Source organism: Fukomys damarensis, unplaced genomic scaffold, assembly GCF_012274545.1.
Source record: "Fukomys damarensis isolate Sample0158 unplaced genomic scaffold, DMR_v1.0_HiC HiC_scaffold_36, whole genome shotgun sequence".
NCBI lineage: Eukaryota > Metazoa > Chordata > Mammalia > Rodentia > Bathyergidae > Fukomys > Fukomys damarensis.
Window position 1 is genome coordinate 41,820,622 of NW_022900948.1, and position 20,618 is coordinate 41,841,239.

The window sequence follows — 20,618 nt, forward strand, 5'->3', positions numbered from 1 at the left end:
GAGGGGAGGGGCGGGCAGGGAAGGGGAGGAGAGGAGAGGAGAGGGAGGAAGGAAGGAAAGAAAAAAGAAAAGAAAATTTGAGGAGGTCCTGGGTTCAATCCCTGCGGGTGGGGCAAGAGCTTGTATGTGCATAACGCTTGGTTATTTTGAACGTACATTTATAGATAGATACTGATATTGATATTTGGGATGGAGACAGTAAATAAAGCCCTCACCGTCCCTCTGAGCCTAGAACTGGAGAGGAGTATGTCAGACTCGGACAGTCCAAACACTGGCTGAACTGCCGCTCAGGCCGAATTGGAGGCACAGTTTAGGTGACACCCAGCGGCTTCCTCCGCTCCTCCTGCACTGATTCTGCCCCTTCTGTTTGCGCAGCAAGGCCAAGCCCTCTGGGGAAGCCTACAGCGCCAGGTCCTGAGCAGGAAAAGAGTCAGGGGTTGGGCTCGGCCAGCAGGCGCTGGGTGGCGCAAGCTCGGTTTCCCTCGGGTGCACAGAGCAAATCGTATTTTCCGGGGCCCAGCACCCACGAGGGTGGAAAAGGAAGCCGAGTGTTTTCCTCCCGGAAATGCAAATCCTCACAGCAACAGGAAAATTAATAAAGCATTTGTAGAACTAGAAAATTAGGATGATCCCAATTTTGGAGGAGAAATATAGTAGTTCTATTTAGACAAAAACCTTAAAGGACCTACTGATGTTTACTTTGGCGTGAGCTGATTTTTTTTTATGCTTCTGTTATCTAATTTTGTGGCACCCAGCACATATTTCTTCTGCAACTGAAATGATTTTTGACTGGAAAGAGTGAAGAGACGGCAGAAAATAACAGCTGCTACACGGAAGCCATAGAGGCCTGCACTTACGCAGCCAGGGTTTTTTTGTTCTTTTTTTTTTGTCTTTTGTTTCTCAATCTGGGTATTGAACCCAGGGTCTTGCACTGAACAACATCCCCAGTTCTTTAAAAAAAAATTTTTTTTTCTTTTAATTTTCAGACAAGGTCTTGCTAAGTCACTAAATCGCCTGAGCTGAGATCAAACTTTCTATCCTCCTGCCTCAGCCTCCCAGAGTGCCAAGATTACAGGCGTCTACCACCACACTGTGCTACATCCAGGTTTCTGAGAGTACAGAGGGCAATTTAGGGGAGAGAGCCTGCCAGCCCTGCTGTACACACTGCCATGCGGCATCCTGGACCCTCCTGCCCACTGCTTGCTAAATATTTTGAACCTCTTCCCCAGCCACTAGGTACCTGAGGCTGGATGCCGCCATCAGTCTCCTTGCTGTGAGTGTTCTGGGGTCTGCTCTCTGGTGACACCACATGTCATCTACCCCTCTGAGTGGTCTCAAGAAAAACTCATTTGCAAACGACAGAAACCCTTATCCTACCAGCTTGGGTGAAAAGGGCACTGTTGGGGTCGTGGGGTCTTTGCTGCCTGGCAGACTTTATGGCTTAGACACTAAGCAAGGGGTTTGGCCAGAGCCAGAATGCTTGCTGGGTTTTTCTATCTGCTGCCTGCATAGCTATGGACTTCTGGTCAAATTTTCCAACCTCTGCTGGGCATGGTGGTGCGCGCCTGTAAGCCCTGCACTCGGGAGGCTGAGGCAGGAGGATCACTGTGAGTTCGAGACCAGCCTAGGCTACATAGTGAGTTCCAGGTCAGTGTCAACTACATAGTGAGACTCTGTCTCAACAAAACAAAACAAAACAAAACAAAAATTTAACAACCTCTGTTCTGCCTTGGTTTTAAAAAACAACAGCTCCTCCTTCATAAACTTCCTGGGGAGAATAAATGAATTAAAACATCTGAGATGCTTGCCTGGCATAGGTAACCGTCTACAGATGCACACTGGTTCTTTATCCACGTCGTGATTGCCATAGTTTGGATCTGAAGTGAGTTAAAGGCCTGCTCTGCAGGGTAACTGCTGGGAGGCCATGGAAGCGTTACGAAGTAGGGCCCAATGAGAGAGTTCCACGTCATCAGGGGCATGCGCTTGCAGGGGATCATGGGATCCCAGCCCCTTCCTCTTCTTCTCTTTGGCTTTCTGGCTCTGAGACGAGGGACAAACTGTGGGCCAGAAGAAAGCTTTTCTCTTTATAAGTCGATTGCCTCAGGTATCCGTGAGGGTGAGAGAAGGCTCACTACCGTGGCGGCCAACATATTCACCTTATAAATTTAAGAACCCCAAATCCCTCAAACTTTTGGCCACCCTTCTGCAACTACGCAATTAAAACCTGTAGATGGGGCCGGGGATTTAGCTCAGTGGTTCCCCCGCCTGTCTCGCTAAACACAAGGACCTGAGTTCGATCCCCAGTACCAAAAAAAAAAAAAATCTGTAGATGTAATCAGAATCTGACCATTAATTATATTCATTTTTATGTATTGATTGAGTCCAATAAATAATCACTTACACGTTGATGATAAATTTTCTCCAATCCTTCTAGACATGCAGGTAAAAGCACACATCGAATATGTCTTCTTCTTTTCCATCCACACTTCAAGCCTTCCAAGCAGATGCATCGGGTGTAATGATCATCCATCTCCCAGTGGCGATGGCAAGTAGGTAGGGTTTGACAGAAGTTTCTCTAAAACTGGTAATGTGCATTTTGGTGCATTTTGTCACGATTTCCACGCCTCTTTTACCTTCCTGAGGATGCAGTAATCTTGCCTGACCTAAAAGAGAAAGAACTCCACCTCAGGCAGACATTGAGGCGGCAGAGACTGGGTGTGGGAATAGTCGTGTCTCCCCAGGTGACATCTGCCCAGGCCAGCAGTGACAGGACTGGACCTCCTCTTACCGCTGCTGTGGAGGCTTCCCAAGGCCCATCTCTCCATGGAATCTGCCAGCCCCTTCGCCTTCCCGTGTCCCCTGAAAGTTTGTCACCTTGTCCGGGCCCGGGTAACTGTGGCCACAGCGTCCTCTAGCAGGCATGGCTCCTGGGGGTCTCCGTGTCAGGTAGAGAGTGGGAACGTTTCTGATAAAGGGGCTCACTGTGGGCTGGGCAGACTGGAAAATATTTATGCCTCATTGTTACCTTTGTTGTTCATTCTTCTTTAATTTATTCCTTAATTCTCCAAGTGGCAAATTCAAGAGCTCCACTCCTGTGTTAAGGTGGAGTTGTCAGACCAGAGAAAGCCTCCTGGACCACTTGCCCACAGGGCGTCATCAGAGACTGTGTGAGGTGGCTACCATGTCCTAGATACACAGCAAGACCCACTGTGACAGCTGCCAGGCTCTGTCCCCAACCCTGCCAGTAGAAAGCAGGGTGAGGCCAACCTGATGTCTGCCTGGTCTTCGTATCCACCTTGTCCAAAGTTGCCTGGCACCTTTGTTTTTCTTTCACTCCTTAGTTAATGACTCCAAGCCCCGGGAGTAGAAGGAAGGAAAAAGAGGGAAGGGAAACAAGCAAGTTAGTACCTGACCGTCCTGCCAGGAGTGGGCATCATGTCTCCAGGCTGGCGGGAGGTCAAAGGCAAATTTTTTGGTATCAGTCATATAAAATAAGAATTTCGGGGATGAGGGTACAGCTCAGTGGTAGTGCTTAGCATAAGCAAGGTCCCAGTTTCTAGCCACAGCACCACAAAAAAATTTTAGACCTGTATCACTAATATATCCTTTATGAAAAAGTTATTCAAAGTAGTATCCAGTCGAGAAAGATTTGTAGGGGCTGGGGACTTAACTCAGTGGATTTAACTTGTGCTGCCTGCCTCGCAAGCACATGGACCTGAGTTCAATCCCCAGTACCAAAAAAAGAGAAAGATTTATAAATTGTGATCTGTTTAAAACATGAGCAAATCAATCAAACCTATTAAACTTACAGCTCATTTTAACTAATGGATGATAACATGGGTTGTGAAATTGTATGCAATCTTTCCAAAAGAATTCTTGAAATATAAGCACAGTTAAAAAGTCAATTAATAATGCATAATTTATTCTATTGTTTTTGATGTGTGGGTGTTAAGGAAAGGGTCACCAAAATATTCTAAAGGACAAATCTTATTTGAGGAACAAGATGGAGGTTATAGATACTCTTTAATCGCTGACACTGCTAGAAACATAATTTTAAATGTTTGCTAAATTTTTATGTAAAAAAAAAAAAAACCTCAACTGGGCATAGTGGCCCACGCCTGTAATCCCAGCACTCGGGAGGCTGAGGCAGGAGGATCACTGGGAATTCGAGACCAGCCTGGGCTACATAGTGAGTTGCAGGTCAGACTCAACTACGTAGTGAGACCCTGTCTCAAAACAACAACAACAACCACAACAACAAAACCTTCAAACTAATAGAAAAATAATTACCTCTCCAAAGGGAGGACAAAAGAAAACAGATAAAGCCAGAAACAAAAAGAAACCACACAGAAGTGAAATAGAAACACAGAATATCAAAAAGAAAATAATTACTAACAATTATAAAAAATTTTAATAAAGTCTCTTATTAAACACCAAAGATTCTCAGACTGAGTAAAAAGGAAGCTGTAGCACTATTCTTGTTCCAGTTGTCTACTGCTGAGTAACAAACCACTGTGGTGGCCTAAAACAGCAGTGAATTGTTATTTCTCATGACATCATGGCCCTGGGATGCCACCAAGACTCAGCTGTTTTGTTGTTGTTGTTTTGTACCTAGGATCAAACTCTGGTCCTTGCACTTGAGAGGCAGGTGGAAGAACCACTGAGCTAAATCCCCAGCCTTCAGCTGGGGTCTTTTATGCCATGTGGCATGCGCTGCATTTGGCAGGGGCTGAGTTGGACAGTGTGAGGAAAGAGCACTCAGCCATGGTGCCTTCATGCTCTTCCATTGCCCTCAACTGTCCCTCATTACTAATAGTCTAACCTGACCTTCCTTGTGGCAGCTGGCCTCTGCACGCACCAGCAGAAGTTTCCTGGCCTTCTGAAGACTGGGTCAGGAACTAAAACAATGTCACTTCCTGTGCTTTCTATTGGTCAAGGGAAGACACATGACCATTCCTTTTGGAGGGTAGGACCAATTGACTCCACCTCCTGGTGGGTGGGGCCAAGTGCTTATGGGTAAGGAAAGGATTTAGGGCAGCCATCTTTTTTGGAGACAGTCTACCTCAAACAAGCTTTGGAAGAGATCTAGATAAAAATTGAATAATTAAGAAGAAGCTAAAAGCAGCCAATACACCCCAGCAAAATGCAAAGAGAAGAGAGTATGGCATATTCATGCTTTTTAAAGTCTAATTCAAAATAGCAGTAAATGGAATTGAGGGCTTTTTTTTTTTTTTTACAATTGTACTGATAAGATGTAGTTATCAAGAAAATGTAATAGCCATTTTGTGAACACCGACATGCATGATTTTTAAGTCTCAAAACAGTTCTGTGACATAAATGCTATTCTATGCCCCATTACACAGATGAGCAATCTGAGGCCGAGAAAGATTAAGTAATTCATCAACATATTTTGTAAGGGAAGAAAAAATATTTGAACCCAGATAACCTAACACCAAAGCTCAGTGCTCTCTCTCTCTTTTCTTTTTTTTTTAGAGTAGGAAAATTTTATTGACAGAAAGATAGCTTCTGCCTAAGAGAGAAAAAAGGGGGACTGGAAAATGAGTCATCCCAAAACTCAGTGCTCTTTAACCACTGAGTGGCCGGCTAATCATGAATCTTACTCCGACACACAGATAGATACAATGACAAGAATATAAAAGCAAAAACTTAAAGTATTCTCTAAATAATGAAAAAATAAATAAATAAAAGCAAAAACTAAGATGCATTAATTTTGTAAAACTATAAACAGAGTGGGGGATTTTTTAAAAACACCTGTCTCAGAATTTAACAGACCAAATATTTTTAAAAATCACGTAAAGGCGGGGGATTTAGCTCATTGGTTCCACCGCCTGCCTCACAAGCACAAGGACCCAAGGTCGATCCCCAGTACCAAAAAAAAAAAAAAAAATCACATAGACAATCTAAATAAAATTAACAAGATCATTGTGATATATTCAGGTGTAATTGGAATGGGGAATAGTTCTTTTTCTCAAATGCTCACAGAACGTATAGACAGATTGATTAAGTAATGAGCCTCAAAGTAAACCTCAATAAATTCCAAAGAGTAGAAACTACACAGGCAATTTCAACAAATCAATAATAAAGAGACAAATGACCACAAAGAAAAATGGGCAAAGAATAGAAAGGGACTCTCTCCAAGTGAGGACAAATAAATGGGCAAAAATATATAAAAAGATGCTCAAACCTCACTAGCAAACATGGAACCTGAAATCAAATCAACAAGCTAGTGTTTCTCTTCACCTGCCAAATTGAAAAAAACAAGAAGCTACACATTAGTTGCTCTAAGGGGATCAGGAAGGGATTTTTGCAGGGCTAGTATAATATAAATTGGCCTGGCCAATTCATAGGATGACTGGGGCTTATCAGTTAACAGCTGAACCGCATGTGACCAGGTCATACGCCAGTTCTGCCGTGAGCTCTACGTTGAGTTTCCTGAGCTGGGCACAAGGTAATGAGCCAGGGTAGCTTCTCTCTCACTGACTGCAATAGAAAGGTCTGAATGGAGTACGAAAAGCTGCTGCCCAAAGGCTCAGAAAACAGCAGGGGGATCGGTGAGCGGGCCAAAACTCAAAGAAGGGTCCTTATGGGATGAGTTTCCTGGTGTGTTGTCCTCTTTTATCACTCAGCGTTGATGAACCGAAGGGGTGGCCCAGATCTGGAACTGCGCTGCAGGTTTCTCTAAGGTTTCTTAGTTTCTCTAAGAGAAACTCACGGGGGAAGGAGGCCTCTGTGAGTCTGAGAATGTAGTCTTTTCTCTCCCTCTCCCTCCCTCGCTTCTCTCTCTCCCTCCCTTTTTTCTCTCTCTGTCTCTGCCTCTCCCTCCATCCCTCCCTCCCTACCTTCTTCCTTCCTGCTCTCCAGTACTGGAATTGAACCTAGGAGCATGGATCACCGAGCTACATCTGCCCTTTTTATTTTTAATATTTTAGTTTTGAAACCGTTTCACTAAATTGCCTAGGCTTGCCTCGAACTTGTAATCCTCCTGCCTCAGCCTCCCAGGTGCCTGGGATTATACATGTACATCACCTTGTCTGGCTCTTTTTCTCTTTTGATCTGTCCCAAGGGTGAGCCACTTACAAAGCCGCACTGTGGTGACTAGATGATCACACAGAAAGCGAAACCCCCCAGAAAAACCGGTCTTTTTTTGCCAGATGAGCCAGGAAAATGTTCGAGAGGGATTCCCCTCTATTACTGTCTCTCTTTGCACTGATTGGACCTAAGGGTCTAAATCATATGGTGCCATACAATAGCACAAGTGGCTAAAACCCTAAAAGAAACTGCAGAAGACTGGTCCAAACACCAACTGAAGCACAATATTGTCAGGTTGGATCAAACACGCGCACGCACACACACACACACACTCACACACACACACAGACACACACTCCAACTGTGTGCTGTGCTGCCCACATGCAACTCACTTTAATATAATAATAGATACAATAAAATGATAGAAAAGGGCATACCTGTAAATATTGAACAAAAGACAGCCAGAATAGCTATATTAAAATCAGAGTGCACATCAGAAAAAGGAATATTACCAGAGACAAAGAGAAATACTGCATAATAAAATGTTTAATTCTCCATGAAGATATAAAAACCCTAAATATGTATGTATCAAACACCAGGGCTACAAGATGCATGAAGCAAAAACTGATAGACTCAGGGCTGGGGATTTAGCTCAGTGGTGCCGCCGCCTGCCTTGCAAGCGCAAGGACCTGAGTTTCATCCCAGTACCAAAAAAATAAAAAATAAGAAAAAAGTTGCCAATGAAATAGATAAGCATCAATCTTGAGAAATTCAATCAATAGTAAACCCAAAACAACAGAAGGAAAGAAATAATAAGAGCAGACATTAATGAAACCAAGTTCAGAAAAATGGGTAATCAAATCAAAAGCTGGGTCTTTGAAAAGATGAGTAAGAGTGCCTGTGTTATTTCCATTTATATCACTTTAAGATCTTAAATGTTTCTATTAACAAGAAAGATTCCAAGTAAATGAATTTGGCATTCATCTCAAAGAGTGAGAAAAAGAAAACATAAATTATGAAGCAAGGGTTGATAAATATAAAATTAGAAGCTGCCTGAATTTAAATCCCAGCTCCACCTCCTAGCTGTGTGCTCTTAGGCAAGACACTTAACTGATTTTGTGACTGGGCTTTTGCAGCGATAAAATGAGACAGTAAGTCCCAACATATAAAATTGTTACCGTGATGAAATGAACGAGTGCAGCTTAGAACAGAAATTGCCAGAGAGTAAGCACCTTATAAACGTTTGTTCTCACATTTCCCTACTACAGGGCCAGGGATTTAGCTCAGTGGTGCTGCCGCTTGCCTTGAAAGCAGAAGGTCCTGAGTTCAATCCCGATGCTGCCCCCTCAAATTCCCTATTACAGTGACTGTTATTATATTTCTGCCAACTCTGAAAAGAAAATGAACAAATGAAACAAAAACACATGTCATGACTAAGAGAGAGAATCACAGGGATTTGGGCCATAATCCTGAAAAACATGATCTCAAACTTCATAATCCCCAACATTAAAATCCTAGATCAAAGTCTCTAAAATCTAATATCCTGAGGTCTAACATCCCAGAAGATCAGAGTCTCTATAAGATTTTTTTAATTATTTAAAAGAATATATATACACACATATACATATACATATACATACATATACATACATACACACACATGTATATTTAGAATCAGGGATGTGTGGCTCACATGTAATCCCAGCACTCAGGAGGCTGAGACAGGAGGATTGTTGCAAGAATCTTTCCAGATTCTGAGTTTTAAGATTTTGGGTATTAAAATTTTAACTTTTAGGGGTTTCAACCTTTGGGGTTACAACTGACCGTGGCTGTATCCTTCAGGATTGTGGTTATTGGCACCAACAATACAGAGAAGCTTTTCAATGTACAAAAGAAACTTTTAGTAAGTGAAAAATGAATCTGTTTGGTGGGCCAAATGGGTATGAAATTGAAATCCGCAGAAACTTCAGAGTCAGTCTCTCCAAAAAAAATAAAGGCCACTCAAGCCAAGGGAAGCCCCTCCCATCACAGCCCCCGTGGTGGGAGGGCATGGGCACCAGCAGCCCAGGCTGCAGGAAGACCCATGCTGGAGGTTGCCTGTGGGTCCTGCGAGGGCCACAAGGGTCAGCGAGGGACTCCTGAGCCTGTCTGTGGCATCTTGCTGTGCTGTGCTCATATACATTACTGTCTCATCTAAAAATCCTTTAACTCTGAGATGCAGCTGTGTAAAAGCACTACAAGAGTCCAGCTTCTTGCTACTTTGTTCTCTAAGTCTTCTTAGATCACACTGTCTTCACCCTAAATAATATATTGGTATTGAGCTGGGCATGGTGGTGCACACCTGTAATCCCAGCACTTGGGAGGCTGAGGCAGGAGGATCACTGTGAGTTCAAGGCCAGCCTGAACTACATATCGAGAACTTATCTCAAAAAACAAACAAACAAGCAAAGCTGGTAGGGCCGGGGATTTAGCTCAGTGGTTCCAGCGCCTGCCTCTCAAGCACAAGGACCCAAGTTCAATCCCTGGTACCAAAAAAATAAATAAAAATAAAGGAACCACCCTCCCCAAGGAGAAAGACGCTCACTATGCGACGAAAACCCACCAAATCCGCTACATACTAGTCTCTGCTGAGCTCTTTGCATAGCACACGGATCCCCGTAAAATTCACTTTAAAAAGTAGATTTTCTTATAGTAAAACCTCCTAGAAACACCTGTTCCTGCAAAATAACGTGTTTCTGTACGTAAAGCTCTGCGACATACTTGTCTTTCTGGAGAAAGGGAATCCGAGTGTTGGCACACAGCCTCCTCACCCTCGTGCTAGACCCCTACTCAACTCACTTGCAGCGTCCTCAGGGTTCAGCTTCCACCTGTGGCCGCTGGGACCACGGATGCCTGCAGCTCCTGTCGCTGGGTGAGGAGGACCAGAGAGGCTGCTCCCTGTGGGCCCCAGGCCCGGGCTTCCTGGGCTGAGAGTCTCTTTTTCTGCTCATTGTCCTGCTCTCCTCACTGTCGCTGTCCTCTCTGCCTTCTCCAAGGGCGTCACCGACCCGAAGCAGCTGGGCCCCGCATGGACAGGTCAAGAACCGGGGCCACTGGTATGAGGTCCTGAGGGCCCACCCTGATTCGAGCCTCAAGGCCAGAAAGGACCATGACATGGATGGGCATAGGGTAAGAAAAGATCGTTTACATCATAAACGAATACAGTACTACGTATCTTTTAATGCTGTTAAACTTCTCTGTGTAAATATAGTTATTTCAGGAAGACCTAAATGACCCATGGAGGGAGACTTGGAAAAAAACTTAAAATGTGACTAATAAACTTATGGTAATTGTCAAAAGCTGGAGGACTGGATGGCTTCAGAGTGGGGAAGCAAACATGTTAAGAACAGATATTGCTTAAGCTCCTCAAAATCTTTTCAAAGCACTGAAATGTACAGAATTTTTCCAATCGGTTTTATGAATCTTGTGTCATCTTGATACTAAAAGAACACAAGAAGAAAACTGTCTTAAAAACTGTCGTACATATGCAAAAATTCTAAATAATATATTAGCAAATAGAGTTGAATAAAAAGAGCAACACCATTAACTAGACTTACTGGACATGATCAAAAATATGGTGAATCCGTCTGCCTCACAAGCACAAGGTCCTGACTTCAATCTCTGGTACGAAAATAAATAAATCAATGGTGAATGTTTAAGTTTTTAAAAAATGTGTTGCAATCTCAAACAGGGTAAGTGGGTGGTCTACAGGAATCCAGTAGCAACGGCCAGATCAAAAGGTACAATCCAGTATTCGAGGCCAACAATCCAGGGTTATCTGAGTCAACCTCAGCCTGTCTGGGAGGAAGTAAAATGAGCAACTAGAAGAGAAAAAGGCTCTAAGGCTTTGGCTGAATTTGAAGAAAAAAATGAATGAGAATTGGAAGAAAGAACTAAATAAAGCACAGGGAGAAATTATCCAGTGGAAATGGGAGCAGATCCCTCCAAAGACAAACAGAGAAAGGAGAAATCAGGTCAGTATTCATCTTTTTCTCCATCAAGCTCTGATTTTTCCAGCACTTCTTCAGATTCTAAAGATGAGGAAAAGAAGCAAGCAAAGAAGAGAAAGAACAAGAAGAACCAATCGCATAAATCTTCTGAAAGTTCCATGTCAGAAACTGACTCTGACAGTAAGGATAGTTTTAAAAAGAAAAGGAGGGACTGGGGATTTAGCTCAGTGGTTCCACCACCTGCCTCACAAGCACAAGGTCCCGAGTTCAATCCCCGGTACCAAAACAAACAAACAAACAAACAAACATGAAATGGAAGTCAAAGAATGCAACTGAGAAAGAAAAGGACATTGAAGGACTTAGCACAATAGAAAGATGGCATATCCTGAAGATAAACCTTTATCATCTGAGTCCTGGTCGGAATCAGATTATATGGAAGAGGTCCGAGCAAAATAAAAAGCGAAGAAAAGCAGGGAAGAAAAAGAAAGAGCAACAGGAAAAACAAAAAAGAAAGAAAAAGAAGCCTAAGAAACACAGCAAGAAGAAAAGGGAAAGACTGCTAGTTCCAAGCTGTAAAAATTACAATATGTTTACTAAAATGCATGAATTTTCTTGATTTTGGAATTGTCCCTGGACCATTCGATGGCCGCTCAGATGCTGCTGTGTAAAGGGGTCATGATTGTTGCTTGCTGCTTGAATATTTACTTTTTCTCCCCCAGTAGGTGATAACCCGAGGAGATGATACACTGCAGTCATACTAGTGGTTAAGATATATGGGAATAAAGCTAATATTTTTAACTAGGAGCATCCAGGGATAAATCAGCAGAAACTGAATCTGGATACATCTTTAAGAAATAATCAGAAATGGTCAGGTGACTCCAGTTAAATTTTTTTTGAGATAGGGTCTCACTGTGTAGTCCAGGCTGGCCTCGAACTCACAGCAATCCTCCTGCCTCAGCCTCCCATGTGCTGGAATTACAAGCATGTGCCACCATGCCCGGCTCAGTTAATTTTTTAAAAAATAGTAGATTACATCAATATTTTGAAATCCTTGCTCTGTAGATAAGTGCGTTTTAATTTTTCCCCCCTTGTACACATTTATTTACCTCAGGAAGGAGCTTTTGGGATGCAGGGAGGGGTGGTTTGTTCTCTCTTTAGCTAGCAGAATAGTGTGCCTTGTATCCACACACATCCTGCTTTGTGGACACGCTAGCCATGCTTCCTGGGGAGGATGGGGCTGGGTACCAGCGGTCTTGCCCTCACTGAGCTCGCCCTCCCTTGTCCTGGACTTTGTCATGTGCTGCTTTGAGTGAAGCCGAGAAGCAGCCCTTGGTAGCATGAGAAAGCCCCAAGGCCCTGGGTTTACCAAGACCTCAGTAACAGCTGAGTGTTTTTTAGCTTTAGTATGTGTTAAGTCATTTGAACTCATTTTTTACCACACTTTGGCTTCAGAGAGGAATTGTTTCAAATGGACACTGATACCTTTTGAACTTAATAGCTAAACTATTCTAAAAAGCATGTTTCACTCTGTTAAGTGTTAACCGGTCAGGATATGTAACCAATGATAGTTACTTAATTTTTTGTTTGTTTGAATGGTGTTTAGGCTGCAGTGTTCAGCTTCTATTAACCCAAGTCTTGCTGTCTCAAGTTCATTGCTATGTTTAACGGCACCCTCACGGAGGTATTTAGCATGTAAATATCAGGTTTTGAGTTTGTGTTTTTAAACAGCTTTATATTGAAGCTGAGACTTACAAACAAGTTGAGTGGCAGGTCTGGTATGCTGCGTCCTGTTACATAAAGCTATTGCCAGACTCTTAGTAAACACAATGTTTTAAAATTTGTTGTCTTTGCAAATTAGTAACAAACTACAACAAGTTAAATTTAAGCGAGAATTGTATGACTGCTCCTCTTGTGCCTCGTATCTCTTATGGAATTATTAGGAATGTTAAAAGGACTTGGTACATCGTTTTCATTTCTCATTTTTATATAATCAGGTTATATGAAATATCATGTGAGGTACAACTTTGCCTTGTAGCAGAGAGTGCGCTAATTATAGCGGTATATGCGCAGGACATTTTGGCAGGACATGAAGCGGAATAAATAGGTATTTTACTTTAAAAAGTTCTCTCAATAAAAGACACACTGCCTTTAACCTTCCTCAAATCACTCCACTGCTCATGGGACACACAGCCCATAGTTTTTGCCACTTTCTAAGCAGTTCTGGAAATCCTTCTTCAGTTGTGCTGTCGTGGCTGCCTTGATACCCTGAATTGATTGAAAACATTTGTCTTTCACGGACGTTTTGACTTCCGGGAAGAGCCGGAAGTCGCATTAGTGACCGATCCGGTAAATCAGGTGGATGGGACGCACCATAATGTTTTTATGAACCTGGCTTTCTACTGGATGGCACTTGACAGCAATATGGATTGCATTTTTTTTAAATCACACTTCGTAGACACTCACAAATGAGGACTTCCAGAACTGCTTCAGAAATGGCAAGGATCAGCCAAGCGTGGTGGCTCACACCTGTAATCTCAGCACTCGGGAGGCTGAGGCAGGAGGATCGCTGTGAGTTTGAGACCAGCCTGGGCTACATAGTGAGTTCCAGGTCAGCCTCAACTACATAGTGATGGGATATGGCAACCTGTCATTTACTGTGATTTCAAAAAAATGTTTTTAACATTCCCCGTATATTTTGATCACAGCACACATTCCTGGAATCAAAGGTTAAGCTCAAGGGCTTCCTCACGCCTCAGGAAATGGCTGGGTGACCTGGGTAATTGATGTAACCTCTCTGTGGTCATTTTCCAGTTTGCAAACTGGAAATAATACTATTTGATTCAGAGTGATGGTAGGATTAAATTTAAAACAATCTACCTGAAGCACGTAGCCAAGTATTTGGTACATAGTGAGCACGCACCTGGATGTTATTTCTTTTACGACTAATGTTAAAAGGACTTGGTCACACACTGGCAGTGCCTTGTGCCCTGCACCCAGCTGAAGCTCTCCAACACAGTAGATGCTTTCATTTCCGAGTGGAAGGAGTGCAGAGGGAATTGAGGCAGGGAGAAAACTGAGGCTCAAGGAGCAGCAGGCAAAGGGTAGATGCCCAGTACCCTTCTAGTTCAGTCCCTTTAGGTGGGTTGGTAAAGTTAATATCAGAAAACCAACCGGATCCTTGGAATTGCTGCTCTTCTTCTCAGAGACCAGAGCTCAGTCACCCCTGAGGGTGACTGATGTAAGTCACACCACTTCCCCCAGGAGGCAGCATACTGCTGCTGAGGAGGGGGCCCCTTGGAATTCTGGTACCTGTGGTACCAGACCTCTCCGGCTGCTCAATCCACTAACATCACACAGTCCTGTGATCCTGTGGAATATTTGGGGGCTTTGTTTTGTTTTGTGTTTTTCAGACAGGATCTCACTATGTAGTCCAGGCTGCCCTTGAACTCACTATGTAACTGAGGGTGGCCTTGAACTTATGGCAATCCTCCTGCCTCAGCCTCCTGAATGCTGCGATAACAGGCGAGTGCCACCAAGCCCAGCTCTCCTGTGGAATATTTTAAGCCACATTTAATGCACTGTGATAGAATTCCACTAATTTAAAAGCAAAGAATAATATGACCATCTCCATAGACATCTAAAAACCATTTGATCAAATTAATTTCCATGTCTAATTTTAAAAAAACAGTGAACTAGGAATCAAGAAAATCATCTTACCATGATAAAAGTATTTGTTCACTTACCCAACAATTATATTTCCTACAATCACAGCAAGCACAGTTCTTCCCAGTAAATTGTTAGAGCAGCAATTCTAAAACTATCCCGTGGACTGCCATTCCAGGAGACAGTCAACAGTAAGGCATGAAACAGAGGCCAGTGGTCAAGTTAGTTTCAGACTTGTTGCCAGGCATGATGGCATATGCATGTAACCCAGCACCTGGGAGGCTGAGGCAGGAGGAAGCTTGTCGTTGTTTTTCTTTTTTGGGTTTTTTGTTTTGTTTTGTTTTGTTTTGAGACAGGGTCTCACTGTGTAGTTGAGACTGATCTGGAACTCACTGTGTAGCCCAAACTGGTCTCGAACTCACAGTGATCCTCCTGCCTCAGCCTCCCGAGTGCTGGGATTATAGGCATGCGCCACCACGCCCGGCATAGCTTGTTTGTTTAACCCAAAATATCCTAGTTATTTGGATTCAGAACACTTTTTCTCAATAAAACTGCAGCAATCAGCGTTTGGTGGACCATTATTCAGAAATGCCAATTTTGGAAATATCACAACTGCGCATTTTTATACAAGGTAGCAGCATTTCAAGGTACCTGCCATTACTTGCCTCCATGGTTGCGGGGAGGATAAGGTAACACAAAGAAGAGAAGAGTATACGTATTGGCAAATCGGAGGTAAAATTGTCTTTATTTGCAGGCGATGTGCGTGTTCACCCCAAGAAATCAAGCAAATACACTGAAAAACTACAAAAACTAATCAGCGCATTGACTAAGGAGGAAAGCACAGGTGATAAATAAATCCAGATCGATGCCTGTCCTGGACACCAGCAATAACACGAGAGACAACACCAGGGGACTAGAGGGAATGTGCTTAGCAAAATGTGTGTAAAGATATATGTTGGAATTGGATGAAGGACATTTTAAAAAGACGTGAATCAATGGAGAAGTGAGGCCTGTTCTTGAACGGTATTGTAAAAGTGTCAATCCTCCCCCGAGGGATCGATACATTTGGTGTGCGATTTCAGTCACGGGGATCTTTATCTTGAGAACGCAATTCTGTAGTTGTTCTGGTAGAGTAATTGCACAGGATCAAGGAATGTAGGAAGTAAAAGAAATGATAAGGGAGCAGCTTGCTTTATGAAGTTTGTTTAAAGATGATAAAACTAAACCAAGGTGGACGAGTTGGCAAATAGAATAACAGAAGGTTCCTTGTTGCTGCTGCTGTTGCTGTTACTTTGTTATCATACTGGAGTTACGTCCCCCAGTCCTTTTTTGTTTGTTTTTTCTGAGACTGAAATGGAGCTTCACCAAGCTGCCCAGGATGGCCTTGAACTTATAAACCTTCTGCTTTAAGCCGTGTCTTCGTTGAAGCTTTAGGAGTTGCAAAGAGTAGAAGCCCTTTCAAATGAATTAATTTAATCCCAAATGGAATCGACCAGGCATAATGGTGCATTGCCAATAAACCAAGCACACTGAGAGGCTGAGGCAGGAGGATCTCAAATTCAATCCCAGCCTGGGCAACTTACCAATTTATGAGACCCTGCCTCAGAAAGAAAGAGAGAGAAGTGAGGGGTGTAGTTCACTGCAAACGCTTTGGGCTCTATCTCCAGTACCAAAAAACAAAACAAACCAAAAAAACCCAAAACACCATGGATTCATTGGAAGATTGTTAGCTTCTGTTACGGATTCCGGGTCAGAGGTGGTCAACGGGACCTCAGAATAAGCAGGAGGCAGGGCGGTGCCAGGGGTCAGCCGCGAGACATGTGCCTCTCAGGTGCAGTTCATCAGTGCAGGCCCCGCTCCCATCTCGCCTCCTGTTTTATCTCCAGCTGACCTTGTCCTGGACCAGGCAGCTCATCCCTGGTCCCACCAGACACGGCCTGGGGCTCAGGAACCTCCTGCTGGGTGGAGAGGAGAGAGCTTTTCAGACAGGCAGCACGGGAGATGCCTAGACACTTCCAGCCCACTCTGGAACACTGAGCATAGGTTTCTGCCAATAACTTGGTCTCTCCCCGGGGTTTTCCATTTCAAAAGAGCCACCGTATACCGGGGTCAGCCAAGTCCGAAAGCAGATAGCGCCAGGCATCCAGCTGGCCACAATGCCCCGTCGGCCCATCTCCGACAGACTCCGAGAACCTCTCCGCCCATCTCTCCTGCCGTCACCCAAGTTTAAACAGGTGCCTTTTGCTGTGGCCCATTCTGTGTAGCACTGAACCCCAGGCTAAGTACATCCCTCACTCTATCATGGCTTTAAGGCAAGTTGATCGTTTGTGCACATAAAATTCACCCTTTCCAGTGTATAGGTTGATGAGTTTTGACAGCTATGGAACCCCGACTACAACCAGGGTGTAGAATGTTTCCACCACCCCAGAGAATTCTCCCGAGACCCTTAGGATCAATTCCCTGCCCTGCCCTGGGCCTCGAGACCACCAAATTGACTTCTGGGTTATGGTTCTGCCTTTCCTAGGATGTCACATACACGGGACCTTCAAGATACGACCAGTCTGACATATGAACGACTTGGGTTACCACTTATGAACAAGGTCTTGAGTTACAACCTGAATGCCAGCTGCTTGGGCTTCCAGATGGTCTCCCATACAATTTAACCCTTAAAGAGTTCTGGAAGGAACATTCCAACATCCTTTCCTGTGTGGGGATAACTGAGAAATCCTGGGCCAGTGTCTCTCTCTAAGGACACTGAGATCTGCCTGTGCGCAGGAAGAGACTTTGAAGGCTGTGGAGAGGAGTCTGGGCCTTCACTGACCAACGTGAGTTACAACCAGCCCTCGAGAATGAATTGAGTTCATGAGTCAAGGGTCCTCTGTAAGTGGGTCTCTTCTCTGGTGTAGTCATTGTATAATAACTGGATGCCTATTTTCCGGCAGGAAAGGAAGGTCGGCAGGCTGAAGGACACGTTCCGCTCAGTAACAACTGTGCTGCCAAAGGCTAGCATGGGGCTTTGCAAACTTCTTTTTTTCACTATTGCTCCATTAAGGAGAAAATCTGAATTTCACTGAAATTCTCCCCGACAAGAGAAATTAAATATGAGAGAGTAAGATTTTGTAAAATGCGTGGGAGGGGCTGTGCTTCACAGGGCAACATCTCAGGCTGCTATAACAAATCACCACAGACTAACGGAAGCGCAGCATCTTACAGCTGTGGACAAGACCAAAGTGCCAGGCGAGGTCCGGATTCCTGGTGTGCAGATAGCTGTCTTCTCCCTGTGACCTCAGATGGCTGAGAAAGAAAGATCCTGTGCCTCCTCAGTATTTTTACTTATTTTATTTTATTTTATTTCATTTTATTTTTGGTACTGGGGATCAAACTCTGGAGCTTCCTCTTGTGAGGCAGGTGGTGGCACCACTGAGCTAAATCCCCAGCCCCCTCCTCAGCTTTTAATAAGGCACTAATCCCATCTTGAGGGCCCCACCCTCTGGACCTAAACCACTACTAAATATTTCCCACAGCCACACCCTAAAAGCCATCACACTGGGAGTTAGGATTTCAATACATGGGTTTGAGGAGACACCAACATTTATCAGTGATGGCAAATTTTTGAGAGCTTTCCATGATAACAAACAGCCCACAATGGCACACGTGCCATAGGTTCGCCACCATTGATTCATTTAAACCATAGTTGGGGGCCACAAAGCATCATAATATCCCATTCTCCCCACTGAGAATGAATTTGTACCCCATGAGGGGATGATGATGCTATCCACTAAGTTAGGATGCCAGGTTTGGGGGCCATGAAGGTGGGTTTTAGACGCCCGAGGTTGACATTGCTTTGGGTTAGTGACGTGCAGTGTTTCCTCCGCTGCTGGATATATGGCACAGGCGAGCAGTTGGGATGAGATACCCAGGCTAGCAGGAAAGACTGGCATAGATGGGACCCAGACACGGAAGGGCTGGTCTCACCAGAAACCGTGTGGCTTGAGAAGATGCGGCAGGATTGTGACCTGGGAAAGCACAGCGCTGGGCTCTGCAGGGAGCCACGGTGAAATCAGCCGCTACCACTGACGTTTAGGTGCCGGCTGGGTGTTTACTATCATCGGCTGTTTTGTGTTTTTGTTTTTGCTGACATAAACCTGTGCCAATGTAATGGGGGGGGAAGAAGGGATGTAGGAAGGGAAGGTAGGCGGGTTGAAGGAAAGGAAAGAAAAGGCAGGTGAGACCCACAGGTGCTGGTGACTGATGAGATATGAAAAGTGACGGAGACAGAGAAGGCCAGTGAGCCCAGCGGTGCCCACTTGGGCCTCAGGGTGAGGGCTGGGATGGGCAGCGAGGCGAAGAAAACGGTTTGGCACAGAGCCAACGGGTTTGGCTTGGTCCTCCGAGTTTCAGGCACCAAGATGTGGAGAACATCAGATGTCTCTGGGCCTCTGTAAGCTCAGAAGAGACACCCAGGTCCCGGGGGGAAGCCAGCAGTTGTCCCTGACCCCCAGGGGGGCCCATTTCTGGGGACCCAGGATCCTGCATCCCACCCTCTCCTTTGGGCTCACCCTCAGCTGTGTCTGCAGCAGGCAGATCCTGACAGGCACAAACTCCTCACCTGGGCAGTGCCCCCTCAAGTGCCCCTCGCGTGCCTTTCCCCTTCCCCCATGCCACAGCCTGCGCTCAGGGGCCACCTGGAAATGCAGGGACCCCACCACCTCCCTGAAGAGTGGGGTCCCTGCCACAAACAGCTGCAGTGCTGGCCATGCACGCTCACCCCGATTTGCCACACCCCTTCCTTCGTTCCCTCTGCCCCCTCGCTCGTTTTTCCTTCAACTAAATTACCTGCACCCAAGCCCGTGTCCCAGGCTGCGCTGAAGGATGCTAGGGGACCGGCTTGACCACACCTTCTCTCTGTCCCATTGCAGAAAAAACTGGATGCAACTTAGGTTTCCACACAGTCCCACCCCGGCATGCGCTCCCTTCCACACCCGTGGACAGGGGCGTCTCGGGCCAGGGGAGCCGATCCTTCCTCCGGCACGGCCAGCTCCTCTTTGGGAAGATGAACAGCTTGGAAGCCATTCCAGCTCTTGATAAGGGGAATTTCTCCAGGTGCCTTTGCGCCCCGATGTAATGAAGAATGACAGGCGCCTGAGTCTGCCTGCCCCGTGTTGGACACGGTGGGGCACAGAGAGGAGTGGATCGGGCCCAGTCTCTGGTGTAGGATGGTGGCGCCCTGCGATGGAACCTGGGAGATTCGTACCCTTCATTGAATCATTCACTGAGCCCCTGCTGTGTGCCAGGCTGTGCCCCCACCCCAGTAGCTGGCTCACGTGCTCCTTGGCTGCCAGGAAGTCTGGGCCCCAAACCTGGGCCTGACTAAGTCGACGGCACTCGAACTTAGCCTCCATCGCCGCTGTCGGATTAGACACACGTCAGGGACTCTTCCTTCAAATTCTTGTGAACTTTCTCAGCCATCCATGAAGGGGGCCGTGCGTCATGGCACACAGGCCTTGTCCCTGGCCAGAGGTGGACTCCGACCAAGCTGGCCAGTCAGCTGTCGTCCTGCGAATGTGGAACTGGGCTGGGACAGCAGGGCAGCGGTAACTGAGGTGGGGACGCTGGGCAGTAAGAGGTGTCACTCCAGACAAGGTGGGCATCTCCCCCAGGCGCAGAACGACCACAGCGGAGAAAGCCAGTCTTGGGACGGGGAGAGAGCGAAGCCCACACTCCTGCTGGCTCCAACATTTCCAAGTCCCCGGGCCCAGCAGCGTGTCCTGCCTCGATCCCATGAATTCTCCTGCGTCCTCCCAGCGATGCCCCCCAATTCCCCTAAGCGGTTTGTGTCTATTTCTGCCACTGACAAGCAAGCAGGCACCGGGCTTCTGTCCTTCCTTTTCCTCACTTCTGCTTAGCACTCCCCAG

The 20,618-nt window shown here is 45.4% G+C and overlaps 1 pseudogene; it reads left to right on the forward strand.

The window, feature by feature from the left end:
* The first annotated feature begins 6,520 nt into the window (after positions 1–6,520).
* Positions 6,521–19,642, forward strand: LOC104854947 (annotated as a pseudogene).
* Positions 19,643–20,618: the final 976 nt, after the last annotated feature.